The 16,602-nt window shown below is 37.4% G+C and overlaps 1 long non-coding RNA gene across 1 annotated transcript; it reads right to left on the bottom strand.

The window, feature by feature from the left end:
* Nucleotides 1-8,748: 8,748 nt before the first annotated feature.
* On the bottom strand, nucleotides 8,749-15,745 carry LOC145546073 (uncharacterized). The gene is made up of 3 exons (XR_014082463.1): nucleotides 13,474-15,745; nucleotides 10,276-10,370; nucleotides 8,749-8,861 (listed from the first exon to the last, which is right to left on the bottom strand). It is a non-coding gene; the product is annotated as an uncharacterized LOC145546073 (long non-coding RNA).
* Between the last annotated feature and the right edge of the window lie 857 nt (nucleotides 15,746-16,602).

The raw sequence follows: 16,602 nt of genomic DNA on the forward strand, positions 1-16,602 counted from the left end.
GAAGGATTTTCCATATTGCACTTACCTGTTACAGCCTCTGTGATCTAAGGGTAAGATCTGCATAGTCATCTTTAAGTTCCCAGCATCCAGCTCAGTGCCAGGTACATTATTAAGTTAATAAAAGAATAGTTACTTAAATGTAGATGACCTATGCTGAAGAATAAGGGGAGAATAAATAAGTGGGAGGAGGAGGAAGAAATGAAAAGGAAGGGGAGAGAGAGGCAGAGGAAAAACAGAAAAGTGGAAAGTACATTCTGCCTAAAAGTGTAGATTTTTATCACTAAGCCAAATGTTCTTACCTTGATACAGTTTCATGATTCAAATTTTAAGTCAGAGGAAGTGAGATTCAAGCCTGCCTCCATTTGCTCTCTGCTTGATCTTAGACAAAAATTTCTCTAAGCCTATGTTACCTCAACTGTAAAATTGAATTTGATTCTGGGGTTAACATTATAAATATAGTCCAGAGTACAATGTTTTTAAAAACAGTTCTAATTAGAAGGAACAGAAAAATAGACTTATCCCAACTAGAGGTGGGAATTCAACTTATATAACCATTGAATCAAAATAAAATATTTAACCATGATTTGCTAGAAGTTAAACTATTTAAAACATTCTTAAAATCAAACAAATAGCAAAAGAAATGTTAACAGAACATGAGACTTGACAAATATCACAAAAACCTTACTATTTCTACAAAGAATTGCTTCAAAAATCAATAGCTAAATTACATTCCATAAAGGAGTAAAAGGAATTGCAAATTATATATAAGAAACTAACATTTCTGATGTTAATAGAAATTAACATCATATATGCAGATGATATCACTCTAATGGTAGGAAGTGAAAAGGAACTAAAGAGCCTCTTGATGAGGGTGAAAGAGTGAAAAAGCTGGGTTAAAACTCAACATTCAAAAACTAGGATCATGGCATCTGGTCCCATCACTTCATGGCAAACAGATGAGGAAACACTGCAAACAGTGACAGATTTTATCTTCTTGGGCTCCAAAATCATTGTAGATGGTGACTGCAGCCATGAAATTAAAGGACGCTTGCTCCTTGGCAGGAAAGCTGTGACAAACTTAGTGTATTAAAAAGCAAAAACATTACTTTGCTAACAAAGGTCCATATAGTCAAAGCTATGGTTTTTCCAGTAGTCATGTACGGAGAAGGCAATGGCACCCCACTCCAGTACTCTTGCCTGGAAAATCCCATAGACAGAGGAGCCTGGAGGGTTGCAGTCCATGGGGTCACTAAGAGTCGGACACAACTGAGCGACTTCACTTTCATTTTCACTTTCATGCATTGGAGAAGGAAATAGCAACCCACTCCAGTGTTCTTGCCTGGAGAATCCCAGGGACAGGGGAGCCTGGTGGGCTGCCGTCTATGGGGTCTCACAGAGTCAGACACGACTGAGGTGACTTAGCAGCAGCAGCAGCATGTACGGATGTGAGAGACCATAAAGAAGGCTGAGCGCTGAAGAACCGATGCTTGTGAACTATGGTGTTGGAGAAGACGCTTGAGAGTCCCTTGGACAGCAAGGAGATCAAACTAGTCAATCCTAAAGGAAATCAACCCTGGATATTCATTGGAAGGACTAATGCTGAAGCTCCAGTACTTGGATCACTTGATGCGAACAGCCAACTCATTGGAAAAGAATTTGATGCTGGGAAAGATTGAAGGCAAAATGTTCTAGAAGAGGGCAGCAAAGCATGAAATGGTTAAATAGGATCACCGACTCAATGGACATGAGTTTGAGCAAACTCCAGGAGATAGTGAAGGATGGGGAAGACTCGCGTGCTTCAATCCATGGTGTCACAAAGAGTTGGATATGACTTAGCAACTGAACAACAACAAAAGTCTTTGAACAAAAGTTCCTTCCTAACAGGATTAAAGAAATACAAATTAAAACATTGTTCAGGTACATGACAGATTACTTGCATTAACAGTAATTAAAAGCATTCCTGTAGCCCTGCCAAACATGGCCTTTTGCCCCATCATTCCCGTCTCTTGACACACTGAGTCTGGACTTGGACACATGGCTTGTTTTTGGACAATGGAACAACAAGAAACTTGACACAAAGAGAGGCTTTAAAAAGTGCTCCTCTTCTAGACAACTGCCATCACCATGAGATTATGCCCAGGCTGGTCTGCTGTAGGATGTGGGAGATAAGGGCCTTCCCTTATGGAACCTTCCCAACCATGGTCCTCTAGATTAGTCAGTTCCCAGGCACCCAGCCATTTGACCACACATGCTTGAGTGAGCCCAGCCAGGATCAGTGGAATGTGGCCCAGGTCATTCAAACTGGCCTATGAACAACCACAGTGTCATGGGAATTAATACATGGTTGGGTTACTTTTTGGCTTGGCCTTTAAAAAACAACTTTATTGAGGGATAACTGACATAAACTGCAAATTTACAGCACACAATTTGACAAGTTTTAACATGAGTATACGCCCATGAAACCATCACCACAATCAAAATAATGAGCATGTCCATCAGCTGCAAAAAGGGAGCTTCATATTCACTCCCTCCTACCTCTCCCTACATCTCGCCCTCACGCCCCAGCACCCATGCATGTCCCTAGGCAACCACTGATCTGCTTTCTATCACCATAGATTGGTTTGCATTTTCTGGAATTTTATATAAACAGAATCACACATACAGTATGTAATTTTTGTCTGGTTTCTTTTACTCAGCATAATTATTTTGACATTTATCTGTCTTGTGTGTATCAATATTTCATTCTTTTTGTATTAGCTAATATATTAGAGAAAGCTGCAGTTTTACAGAGTTCTCATATATTCCCCTCTTCTATGTCCTCATTCTCCCTTATTAATGTGGTACATTTGATGTACATTGATGAATCAATATGGATCCATTATTAACTATAGTCCCTCTTCTACATAAGATTCACTATTCGTGTTGTACAGTTTTGACAAATGCACAGTCATGTATTCACGATTACAGCATGAGATGAAATTGTTTCACTTTCTCAAAAACACCCTGTGCTTGAAGCATATTTCATGAATATGTGACATATTCATCCCTCCATCCCCCTGAACCTGTGGCAACTACCGATATTTTTACCGTCTCTAGGGCTTTGCCTTTTCCAGAATGCCATATAGATAGAATAACACATTATAAGTCGTTTCAGACTGGCTTTTTTCACTTAGTAAGTGCATTTAAGTTGCCCTTATGTCTTTTTGTGGCTTAATCATTTCTTTTCAGTGCCAAATAATATTCCATTGTCTGGATGTACCACAGTTTACCCATTTACCTATTGAAGGACATATTAGTTGCTGCCAAGTTTTGGCAATTATATGGATACTATAAACCATCATGTGCAGGTTTTTGTGTGGACACAAGTATTCAACTCTTTTTGGTAAATACCAAGGAGTGTGATTGCTGGATTTTGTCCTAAGACTCTGTTTTGCGAGAAACTGCCAGACTGTCTTCCAAAGTGACTATCATTTTGCATTCCCACCAGCAATTAATAAAGAGTTCCTTCTTTATACACATCTTTGCTAATGTTTAGAGTATTCTATTTTGGACATAAGCCATTCTAATATGACAACAGCAGTATCCCATTTTTTAGTTAATTCTTTTATCATGGAGTAGTGTTCCATTATGAATATACAATATATGTTGATAACTGAACATTTGGGGTTTTTCCCTGCTTTTTACTGTTATAAATAAAACTGTTGTGAATAATCATGCACAAGTCTTGTAAGGATATAGTTTTCTTTTCTCTTGGGTACAGACAGATGGAGCATATGGAAAGTGTACATTGTATATGTTTAACCTTTTAAAAAACTGCCTAACTATTTCAGAAACTGCTTATACCATCTTACATTACCTTCAGCAGCATCTGAAGTTTTAGTTCTTTCTATGCTCAGTCTTTAATTTTTGTGATTCTAGTATGTAGGTAGTGGTATTTTATTGCAGTTAATTTGTACATTTCTTTTGATTAGTGATGCTGAGTATCTCTTCAGTGTTTTTTTGCCACCCATGTATCTTTCTGGTGCAGTTGACACTGGCTAAGTGGTCAACTAGGGGGTCTCAGTTCTCTCCACAAGGATCTTTCCATGGCATCTCTCCACATTGGCTACTTTGGGCTTCCTCATAGCATTCTGGCTTGGTCCCAAATGTGGGTGCCTCAGATAAAGAAACAAAGCAAGGCAGAAACTGTATCCTTTTTGTGACCGAGCCTCAGAAGTCATATAGCATCTTTTTGACTGTACTTGATGTACCAAGGCCAGAGTCCATGTGAGAAGTTACAGGGTAAAGGATATACAGGGAAGCCATTATTTGGGCTTTTAGTGCAATTAATCTAACACACACACCTTCACAATACTTTTTTAAATTGTGGTTAAAAAAACACATAAGATACCATACTAACTATTTTTAAGTGTACAGTTCTCTAGAGTCAAGTATATTCATACTGGTGTGAAACCAACCACTAGAACTTTTTCATCTTGCAAATGTGAAACTTGATACCCATTAAACCACAGATTTTTCTCCTTACCACCAGACCTCAGTAACCGCCATTCTACTTTGTTTCCATGAATTTGACTATTTTAGATAAAAATCATATAATCTTTGACTTTTTGTGACCTCTTTTAGCATAATGTCCTCAAGGTTCTTCCACGGTGTAGCATATGAAAGAATTTAGTTCCTTTTTAAGACCAAGTGTTAATCCATTGTATGTATATACCATATTTGTTTATTCACTCATCTGTCAGACATTTGGGTTGCTTCCATTTTTCAGATATTTTGAATAATGATGCTATGAACATGGTTGTACAAAAGTATCTTCAAGACCCTGCTTTTAATTCTTGTGGATATATACCCAGAAATGGGATTATATGGTAGTTCAAGTTTTAATTTTTTGAGGAAACACCTTACTGTTTTCCCTAGTGGTTTTACCATTTCACATTCCCACCAACACAAGGGTTCCAAATGGGTTCCAGTGGGTTTGGCCCAAAGGGTTTCAAGGGTTCCAATGGGTTCCAGTTTTTCCATATACTTGCCAACATTCATTATTTTCTGTATTCTTATTATTTTAAAGTGGTCATCCTAATGAGTGTGAGGTCGTAGATCATCGTGGTTTTGATTTGCATTTCCCTGATGATGAGTGACATTGAGCATCTTTTATGTACTCGTTGACCATGTACATCATCTTTGGAGCAATGTCTATTTGAGTCTTTTGCTCATTTTAAATATTAGGTTATTTTTTGAGTTGTAACCACGTTTTGATTTGTATTTCCAACAGGCACTTATAGCACCAGTTGCAACCCTGAGTTGGCTGCGTCAGCCTGATGAGAGGCAGGTGTTCCTGTGTATCTCAGACCCAAGTTTGTGATACTCACAGCTTGGGGACTTCTGTGGCCGTTGTCAACCCAGAGTCACTGCTATTGTTTTTAAATATGTATTTATTTCTTTGGCTGCATCGGGTCTCAGTTGAGGTACGTGGGATCTTTGATGCGGCGTGCAAGCTTAGTCACCCTGTGGCATGTGGGATCTTAGTTCCTTGAACAGGGATTGAACCTGCATCCCCTGCATTGAAAGATTCTTAACCACTGGACCACCAGGGAAGTCCCCATAGCCACAGTTATTAATAGTCACACTTGACCACTGTGCCTTCCTGGTGGCCATATATTACAAAATAAAACAACACACACACAAACAAGCATAATTAGGTCCTTCTGTGACATCACTGGCCAACAATGTAATTTGCTTCACAGTGTAATGGGTTGATTTATAAAGTGTTTTAACCTTGGAATGTCTCAATTCTTTACTGCTTAAAGACTTTGTTTTCCAAAACAGTCCAGAATCATAAAAGAAACAGTAATACAGAATATCTGGCCTTTAACAAAGTTCTGTTGAAAAAGAGCACCCAACAGCTAAATGCCAACTTACCTACCTGTGACCAATATGTCAAATACAGATACACTGAGCTGTTCTGGAAAACTTGTAATTATTAGCATTGATAGACATTGTACTGCCACGAATAGTCTCACTGTAAATTCAAAGAGTGTGAATCACATGCTACTTTTAAAATGCTACAGTCATCTGAGAACACTGCGGGTTTGAAAACTTCATTGGGACACAAACATCATTTTCTGCAATCTACAGCCACGGAAATGTGGTTCTTGGATGTTGAGTGAATTCTTCAATTCCCAGGTCAGACCCAGTATTCCTAAGGGAGGCTTTATGATTCCCTGACCTTTAATGGACACACTCTCAGCAAGGCTTGCCTCAAAGCCCGGAAACATTCAAAATGGTTTGGGTGCTGGATTGGGGTCTCTGTGAACATATATCAGAGGAACAAGTGCCAATATAGGCAGAAAAAACACTAAATATGTCATACTTTTGGGAAAGTGCTTTACCCACATCAAGCCATGTACATAAAACCACTGTGAATGTATCTCTTTAAAATGAAGCCCACTTACACTACACAATCTGTCAGACCATTAATCTTCTCAAAACTCTCAAATGGCAACTTGAAAGCTATCAATGGTTGCTCATTATAAAAAGAGCAAATTCCAAATATCTCAGCCTAGATGTCCAAGCTACAATCTACCAATTATTACATTTCTAAACTTATTTCTGTCTTAGTATCCCCCAATCAAGCTCTCTGCTCCTATCAGCCATGCTCACTGTCCTCTCATTGTCAACTAGGGAGACCTGTTCAGGACATTTGTTCCCATCTCTCTTACAGGCCCTGCTTCATCTGCCTTACCCCACTCCCATGGACACTGATCTAGCCCTCGCATAATTCCTGACTGTTATTCATTTGCATATCCATCCTTATAAGGGCAGTTACTTTAATATATAATATAGGATTTTATTTGGTTTTCCCACCTTAAACAATAGAGATCTGTACCTATTAACAAAGTGAAAAGCCCAGGGTTTGGCCCATGGTCAACATTCAGAATCTTGTTGTGGGGGGGGAGCGGGAAGGACCTTGGAGATCCCTTCCAGCAAGTCTTCTCAAACTTTAATCTGCTTACGAATCTCCCGGCTGCTGCTGCTGCTAAGTCGCTTCAGTCGTGTCCGACTCTGCGTGACCCCATAGACAGCAGCCCATCAGGCTCTGCCGTCCCTGGGATTTTCCAGGCAAGAGTGCTGGAGTAGGGTGCCATTGCCTTCTCCATGAATCTCCCGGAGGTCTTGTTAAAATGTAGATTCTGATTCGTTAGATTTTTGGTGAAGCCTGAGGTTCTGCATTTTTAACCACCTACCAGGTAACGCCAGTGCTGTGGTACCTGGACCACAACTGCTTGAAGTTGTGATGGTGCACATAAATGAGGGAAGCAGGCAGGATGGGATACAACAGAAAGTGCTGGGCATGCTACTACCGTACAGCACAGAGAACTATATTTAATATCCTATGATAAACTGTAATGGAAAATAATATCAAAAGAAAAATATATATATAACTGAATCATTTTGCTTTTCAGCACTAATTAACACTTCAATTAAAAAAAATAAAGTGGGGGGATGGTGAATGGTGGCAAACCAGGAGACTCAAGCCCTGCTTAAGGGACAGCAGCCACTCTAAGTTTCATGGTCTTGGATAAATGCATTCAGCCTCTTTGAACTGATCTCAGCTTTTTCATCTGTTACACTTGCTTCATAGTGTTGTTATAAATAAAATACATTTAAATTGTAAAATTTATTTTAAATATAAATAAAACTTAATCAAATTAAAGTTTTAAATTAAATAGCATATACAAACTACCTGCCAGTGATAACAGGCTTGCTTATAAAGGCTGGTCAGCTTCCTTTTCAGCAAAGAGCTTTGCAGAGTGAAGCCTATGTCATTGATAAAAGTTGCTATTGTTAACACTATAATAATAACCATTACTATTAAGTATCAGGTCAAGGGGGTCTACTCACTACATTTACAGAACTAAAAGGAACTTCTTAAATTATTCTTCACAAGAATAACCTGCTTAGAGGTAACTTTTCTATTCTCAGTTATTCCAAGAGGCAACTGGAAAGTTATCTCACTAAACAGAAATATTCTAATATTCAAAAGTATTAATACCAAAATTAATAAATAACAGATCTCTTTCATAGTAAACACTGGCTAGAAGCAGCAGAGCTGGTGCTTTATAAGCAGAGCTTTATAATAATATAAACCATCACATCCTTCTTGTTTCTATTTCTTCTGTTTTCCCTTTAAAAATATATTTAATTTGAATGATAAGACCATGAGGACAAGGACTTCTAGTTCTTCCAAGTTCTGCTTATAGTATTTCTACTTGAATCAAAATTGATCATCTGTTAATCCATCATCAGTAACTCTGCTTTAAACCGGGGGAAATTATCTAAATACAGGGAGCAACACAAAGTGTCCAGGTTGTAGTCATCAATGTTAGTCAGGTCCTTATCTACTCCTTACAAACAACAGTGAAAAATTGTGCAACTAAATCTTCAACAGGAGTGAATTTTATTTGTTGCACTGCTTTAGCAAGAAGAGTGGTCATCTTTGGTTACTGGCTAAATATATGAAAAAGCATAATCTTGTATATAGAAAGGGGAGCAAAAATAAAAGTAAAATCTGCTCTCTGAAATTTACATTTGTAACTTTACCAAGTTACAAAGCAAACTTTACCAAGCGAAGTCATAATCAAATTCATGAAGTATTTTGTAAGCTAGCTCAGACAAGTATCTTCATATTTTCTAGATATTATACATTTTTGCACACAGTTAATCACACAGAGTTGCAGAATATGCATACCTTGACTTTCTGATGTGGAGCCTCTCTAATGAACACTTTATTAGTGTTATTTTCTACAGGGGAAGAAAAGTATCTTTCCCCTCTACCCTTTTTAACTTCTTGACTGAGACCCCTGTAACAAAACACAAAGTAACATGAAAAAAAGCATACAAATTCATAGAACATAAGCTTTATGTGTCACAAGAGACTTTGTAAGGAAATGAAAACTTGAAGAAAGTTAAGCCCTCGTGTTTTATGCTAAGCTTGATTCAGGGTGGAAAGATATAATAGAACAAAGGGTATGAGGTAAGCGTAGGAATCGGGAGAAACTTAGCAAAGCTAATATTCGTTCGCAGTCCTCTCAGTGTCCCTTTGTCTTCAGAGACAGAGATGTTCCTTTCCTCCTGGCATAGAGAGGGCATAAATCTCTCACAAGATTTTTTTATGACCTGCTTCAGAGAAGCTCAGAATATCCTTCCTGCACATGCTATTTCTCAAGTTCCTTCAGCTTTAAATGTTCAATATGTCAAGGTGCCATATTTTGGGGTACCATGTCCTGAACTCCATTGCTATCATTATTTCTCGTCATAGAAGCACCTAAGTTATTTGAGTCTGTGAATGATTTGTCAAAACAAATAGATTTGCTTTGGCGGGGTGTTTATGATCTCCAACAAAGGTCAGCAAACTTTGTCCCAGGTCAAATCCAGAACTATATGTTTTTATAAATGAAGTTTTATTTGAATACATCCACCAGCACTTGTTTGTATCTGTGGCTCCTTGCCATAACATAAGAATTGAGACGGAGACCATTTGGTCCTCAAAGCCTAAAATATTTACTCTCCGGCCCTTTATAGACAGTTGGCCAACCCTGGGCCTACAGAATAAAGAACAATAACTCAAGATGTTAAAGGGTTATTATTTTTAAAAGGTATCGCTCCAAAAGTCTCAGGGATGCCAGCCTAAGCCTATATACCTTTTTGCCAGACAGGCAATAGTCTTGCTTTAAAAAGTAGAATTCCATTTTCCTAAGCTTGAGGAAACATCAAAGTGAAAGTCATAGTTAAAATGGAGCAATTATGGAGTAATTGCTCTTTATATGTAGCAAATGAAATTGGTTTTGGTCTGAGGAATATTGTACTAGTGAGGATGCCATGCAAAAGAGACAGTTCTAAAAGGTTACTAAACTGTGGCTTCTGAGGAAAACAACTATGGGCATCTTCTAGAGCTGGATTTCAATGAAAATTTTACTTACTCTTACAAAATTTTAAAGTTATGTTTTATTAGTAAGTCTTCCTGATTTTCGGGAGCTGGGAGAGGGTAGCAAATGGGATTATATAACAAAGGGGACTTGATCAATTTATATCCATGTCATGTAATTCAGTCCCTTTAAAGAGATTACTTAGCAAAGCTTCCTGATCATCCAACCCCATCAGCCCAGCAGTTGCTCAAGAAAACCATCAAGTAACTAACCAAACAATAAATTCATACATATATACAGATACTAAACAAACACGTAAATGGTAAATCCCTGGTGCTACTTAACTTACCTAAGCAGGTCACATAGAGGAGCCCACGTGAAAAGTAACTCAGGGCACAAAATTTGGACTATTCTTCTCTTGTGAATTTTATCTCAAGTTCGTGTCTTTGGAAATATGTAAAAATTAACATTACTAAATGAAAAACAGATTTGAAAGAATATTGCAGTGAATACCATAAACCCAAATTTACATTAACACATTTTGATTCTTTTTATTATTCTTTTCTTTTAGCCAGATGAATGAGATATAAAATGCATACTTACCACTTTTAGGTGTATGATTGGGTGAGTTCTGACAAATGTACACAGTTATGTAGTTATGTAACCACCACCACAATCATGATACGGAACAGCTCCTTTACTCCCCAAAGTTCCATTACTCCCCCTAGCCCCTGGCAACAATCAATCTGCCGTCTCTAAATTTTGCCTTTTCACAAACTGCAAATACATGAAATCAGTCCTTTGTGTCTTCTTTCAATTAGCATAATGCTTTTGAGATTCACTCATGTTGTTGCTTGAATTAGTAATTTGTTCCTCTTATTGCTAATTAGCATTCATTGTATGGATGTGGTTTATCCTTTTACCAGCTGAACTTTTGAGGTGTTTTCCATTTTGGACTATAATAAAGCTTATGAACATTTATGTAGCTTTTCGTGTAGACATGTTTTCATTTCTCTTGGGTATATACTTAGGAGTGGAATTGCTGAGTCATGAGGTTAGTATAATATTTAAGTTTACAAGAAATTGCCAAACTGTCATCTGAGGTCCTTGGACCTTAACCTTTCCATGAGCAATGTGTGTGTTCCATTTGCTCCCCATTATCGCTATTGGCAATGCCAGTCTTTGTAATTAGTCATTCTACTGAGTTGTGGTGATATTATCATTTGCACTTCTTTAATGACTAACAACAACTCAGATCACTGCTGCTTATTTGCTATTCATGTTTTCCTCGATAAAATCCTTATTTAGTTTTTCAACATTTTAACCCATTTTTAAAAGTTGTCTATGATAAACACCAATCCTTACGCAAGATGTGTTTTGTCTAAGGCTTATCTTTGAATTTTCAACAGTGTCTCTCTCTGGAAGTGCAGATGTTATTCTAATCTGAGCTTTGCTGAACCCAATTTCCTTCTATGTCTTCGTCTAGAAATTTTAGTTTTAGTTCTTACAGTTAAGTCTGTGATTCAAGTTAATTTTTGTGTGGCACAGAGGAATAAATGTTGATTAAAAAAATATATATATATATATACACACTTATGTGATTGTTTCAGAACTATTTGTGGAAGTGACTTTCCTTTTCCCCATCAAATTACTGTTTTGTGAAAAATCAAGTTACCATATAGGTGTTACATAGACACAGTCTATTTTTGGATTCTTTATTGTGTCCATTTCAGTTACTCAGTCCTGTCCAACTGTGACCCCAGGGACTGCAGCACGCCAGCCTTCCCTGTCCATCACCCAACTTCTGGAACTTGCTCAAACTCATGTCCATCGAGTCGTTGATGACATCCAACCATCCTCTTTTGCCCCCTTCTCCTCCTGACTTCAATCTTGCCAAGCATCAGGGTCTTTTCAAATGAGTCAATTCTTCACATGAGGTGGCCAGAGTATTGGGAGTTTCAGTTTCAGCATCAGTCCTTCCAATGAATATTCAGGACTGATTTCCTTTACGATGGACTGGTTGGATCTCCTTTCTGTCCAAGGGACTCTCAAGAGTCTTCTCCAACACCACAGTTCAAAAGCATCAATTCTGCGGTGCTCAGCTTTCTTTCCAGTCCAACTCTCACATCCATACAAGACTACTGGAAAAACCATAGCTTTGACTATACAGACCTTTGTGGGCAAAGTAACGTCTCTGCTTTATAACATGCTGTCTAGGTTGGTCATAACTTTTCCTCCAAGGAGTAAGCATCTTTTAATTTCATGGCTGCAGTCACCACGTGCAGTGATTTGGGGGCCCAAGAAAATAAAGTCTGTCACTGCTTCCATTGTTTCCAGCAGATTACATATACACCTTGATACCAAAAGCATGTTAACTACTGTAGCTTTATAGTAATTCTTGCAACCAGGCATATATCCTCCAATATAATCTTTTTATCAAAGCTGTTTTGGCTATTCAAGGTCCAATTGCATTTACATATAAATTTTAGACTCAGCTCGTTAATTTCTACCCAAAATGGAGGCTAAGTACTTTGATTAGGGTTTCATTTAATCTATAAGTCAGTTTAATTTTAATTGACATCTTAATCATATTAAGGGCTACCCTGGTGGCTCAGTGGTAAAAAATACACCTGCCAATACATCAGACCTGGGTTGGATCCCTGGGTCAGGAAGATCCTCTGGAGAAGGGCATGGCAACAAACTCCAGTATTCTTGAATGGAGAATCCCATGGATAGAGGAGCCTGGCAGGCTACAATTCATAGGTCACAGAGTCAGACATGACTGAGTTACTAAACCACCACCGCATTAAGCCTTTCATCCAAGAATGTGGTATCTCTCTCCATTTATTTAGGTCTTCTCTCAGAATGGTTTGTTTTCCATGTTCAGGTCTTACACATACTTCACAAAATTTATCTCATGGTCCTCATGGTCCTTTGATGCTATGGTGTTATTTTTTAATTTCAATTGTTTGTTCCTGGTATATAAAAATACATTTTGGTACATTGACTTTGTATCCTGTTGACCTTGCTAAGCTTATTTATGAGTTGTAATATCTCACTTATAGTCTATCATCTTCTACTTACACAATAATGTCACCTACAATTAAAGACACTTATATGTATCTTTCCAATCTGTTTTGCTTTGTTCTGTTACACTGGCTAAAACCTCCAGGCAGTATTGAATGTAAGTGTTTAGATCAGACATTCTTGCCTTGTTTGGTGTATTAGAGGGAAAGTATTTAGTTTTTTACTGTTAAATATGGTATTAGTTACTCTTTATCAGGCTGAGCAAATTCCCTTTTATTTGTAGGTTGCTGAGAATTTCCACTAGGAATAGGTCTTGAATTTCATCAAATGCTTTTTCTGAATGTAATGATATGGTTTTTCTATTTTACTCCTAACATGGAATTACATTCATTTTCAAATGTTTCCTCTAAGTATCAATTTCATTGGCATAAATCATTTCATAACACTCCTTTTTAAATGTCTGCAGGATTCATGCTGGTATCTCCCCTTTCATTTCAAACACTGATAATTTGGTTCTTACCTGGTCAGCCTGGTTAGAAGTTTATCAACTTCTTTGATATTTACACCGAGTCAGCTTCTGATTTGCTTTTTCTTGTTTCCTCTTTCACTGACTTCTGTTCTTATTCTTCTTTTCTTGCACTTATATTAAGTTGGAAAGTTAATTGAGACTCTACATTCTAATATATGTGTTTAAATCTATAAATTTCCCTCTGAATACTGCCTTAGCTGTAGCCCACAAATTTTGATGTTATGGTTTTTACTTTCATTCTAGCCAAGATATTTTCTAATTCCTCTTATGATTTCTTTGGCATATGAATTATTTAAGTGTATTGTTCTTATCTTTCTGTTATTGATGTTTATGTTAATTCCATTGTGTCTGGAAAATAATGCCTTATATATAAAATTTCAATGCCCTTTAAATTTAAGGAGACTTTGAAGAAGCAGGGGTGCCTTTTCCTTACTCACTTTCTACCTCTGCTGGTTGGACACAGACAACAACAAGGCCTTGGGTGATGATATAGCCACAAGATTAAAAATCTCAGACTTGAAGCACCCTTACCTGGAACACTCAACCTGGTGATACATGAGCAAGAAATAATCTATTTTTTGAACCATTACAGGTTTGGTTCTGTTTGTTATATTAGTTTAGCTTACTCTGATTTAAATGCTATCTTTTGAAGGTTCCCCTCTGCTTTCCATTTCCCTGAATTTATCACAAAACACAGAGTCTATATTTCAGTTCATACTATCTCAAGCATACCCACATCTACTCAATATTTTCATGTGTTCCACTAACAGACAAAACCTTCATATGAATAAAAATAAATACATAGGAAGTTTACTGCACCAGCCAAGATTTTTTTGAAATAAATTTTTATTTAAGTATATAGCGTGTGTACACAAACGGGTGCCAAGAAACATACTATCTATACATACATTATATGTAACTCATATATCTGTAGAAATATACAGGCTGTCTACACCTGGGGCATTTTTTTCCTGTTATTTCTTACTTGCTATTTTTGAAGCCCTGGTAATCGAGAAAGTCAAGAAAACAAGAGACAGAAGGGCACCCAAGAGTACTAGAGAGGCTCTTGAACTCAAGGCTAGAAAGCCAAAGCTGGTCCTTTGCAATCACCTATATGCTGCTCAGTTCCTCTGCCACACTCCTACAGTGCTACCTTTCCCCATGTTTTAAGGGGACAAAGATATAAAACAAGTAGGGAAGAATATAAAGAGAGAAGTTACATCATTTCCTAGAACAAATATAAGGCTCCAGGGTTACCACTGGCCCATGTGGCATCTTTGATAAATTTTTAAAAAGCTCTTTATAAAGGACTCCTTTTCTCAAGTCACCTGACAGATATTTGTTGCACTATAACCATACCGACTTTATTGGTAAGAACATCTTCCTTCCCCTTGCTGGGAAGCTGTGTAGGTAAGGCCCCAGTGTCTGTGATGTGAAGAGCATCTTCTGGATGTGGCCCTGTTCTGTTCTGTCCAGTTCACGTGCTGCAGCTGGTCTCAGGCGTGAGGCCAGGTTGTAATTTTGATTTTTTTTAGATGCATCAAGATTACTTTTAAAATACTTTTTAAATTGATGAATCACATACATACAGAATAAAAAGGGAGATGTAACTAAAAGCAATATAACAACAACAAAACAAGAACTACCAGTTTACACAGGAAAAAATGCAACAAGTTCAGAGTTTCAAAAACACATAAATGATGCAATAAACACCATAAGCAAAAATAAACAAATAAATTTGCATGGGCCTATGGGAATAGGGTCAAAGTGAAAACTCCAAATAAACTGAATTATACAGAAGTGATAAGGCCAACAAGAAATTGATTTCCTATTTTATGCTAATAGAAAACAAGAAAATGATCCTGGAAATCTAAGAATATTTCTAGGTGACCCACTGTAATTACATAAAGGTGGGGATGAGGGTACTGGCCATACATCAGAAAGGGTGACTATCTTTCCAATTTTTGTAAGAGGTAAAAGAAGGCAACAACTTGACACTGATCCCAGGAAAGGCCCTAGAATAAAACCTTACTTATAATGATAATGTTTCTTAAGCCTTTTGGCAAGAGAACATTGTTCACCAAGTATCAACAGGTACTTCATGAACTTTGGGGGGCAGTTACTTGACTACCATTTGAGAAATGCAGGAATGTAAGATCCATGATGAAAGATCCATGAGAAATGCAAGGAATGTTAAGATCCATGATGCCCTCATGGACAAACCTGGAGAGAAACAGGCTGAAAGATCAATCAGTAAATTGGTAAAATTTTTACCTAATGGATGCTGCTTAAAACATTGGTCAATTTATATCATATCAAAGATTAGTTTCTTAGGTCATTGTCCTCAGACTTGTTTCATTCAATATTGAATGTTCAAGTTTCAAACTTTGGGGTGATCGAAAATAATAAGATAGTACATATAGCTTAGATGATTCCCAGAACATTTCAAAAGGTTAATATATCTAACACAAGAAAACTTAGAATAAACAAAGGTCCTGCAAAGCAGGTTGAACAAAACACCAACTGCACAAGTGCAGGATGGGGAAAGACTATTAACAGTAGTAAAAATAATTAACCTCAAAGACTCATTTTCATGTGGATGTCAGAAAAGCTAGTTCATTATTTGAGTGTTAAATAGAAGAACAAAAGAGTAGTAACTGGAACAAAGGACCCCATTCTGCTACCTATATTGGTTCTGTTCTGGCTTGTATACTTTAAGAAAGAAAGAAAACTAGAGCCTTTGGAGAATTGAGGTTTGGATGGTAGAAACAACTGAAGCCACAATATACCAGTGAAATTAACAGAAAAGATACTGTGAGTCACTGTAAGAGCTGTGCTTAAATGTTTGGCCCCAAGGGGTTCATAAGACAAACGACAGGAAGGAGAAGAACCAACCAGGACAGGCAGAGCTGCCCTCAAATGGAAGTCGATTCTGGCCCCTGGAGAATCGGATCAGAGTTTCTAAAGGCCCACCTGGTACTTAGGGAACCAACTTGGAGACTTCATAAAAACATATTTAAAGATCTGTCCCATTATAAAATTACTCTTTGAAGAACACACAGATGACAATTCTTCAGGACTACTGTGTTAAAACTTTTGAGGATATGAAATTACAAATCA

Source organism: Giraffa tippelskirchi, chromosome 4 (assembly GCF_054371585.1).
Source record: "Giraffa tippelskirchi isolate mGirTip1 chromosome 4, T2T-mGirTip1v1.2.pri, whole genome shotgun sequence".
In the NCBI taxonomy this organism is placed as follows: domain Eukaryota; kingdom Metazoa; phylum Chordata; class Mammalia; order Artiodactyla; family Giraffidae; genus Giraffa; species Giraffa tippelskirchi.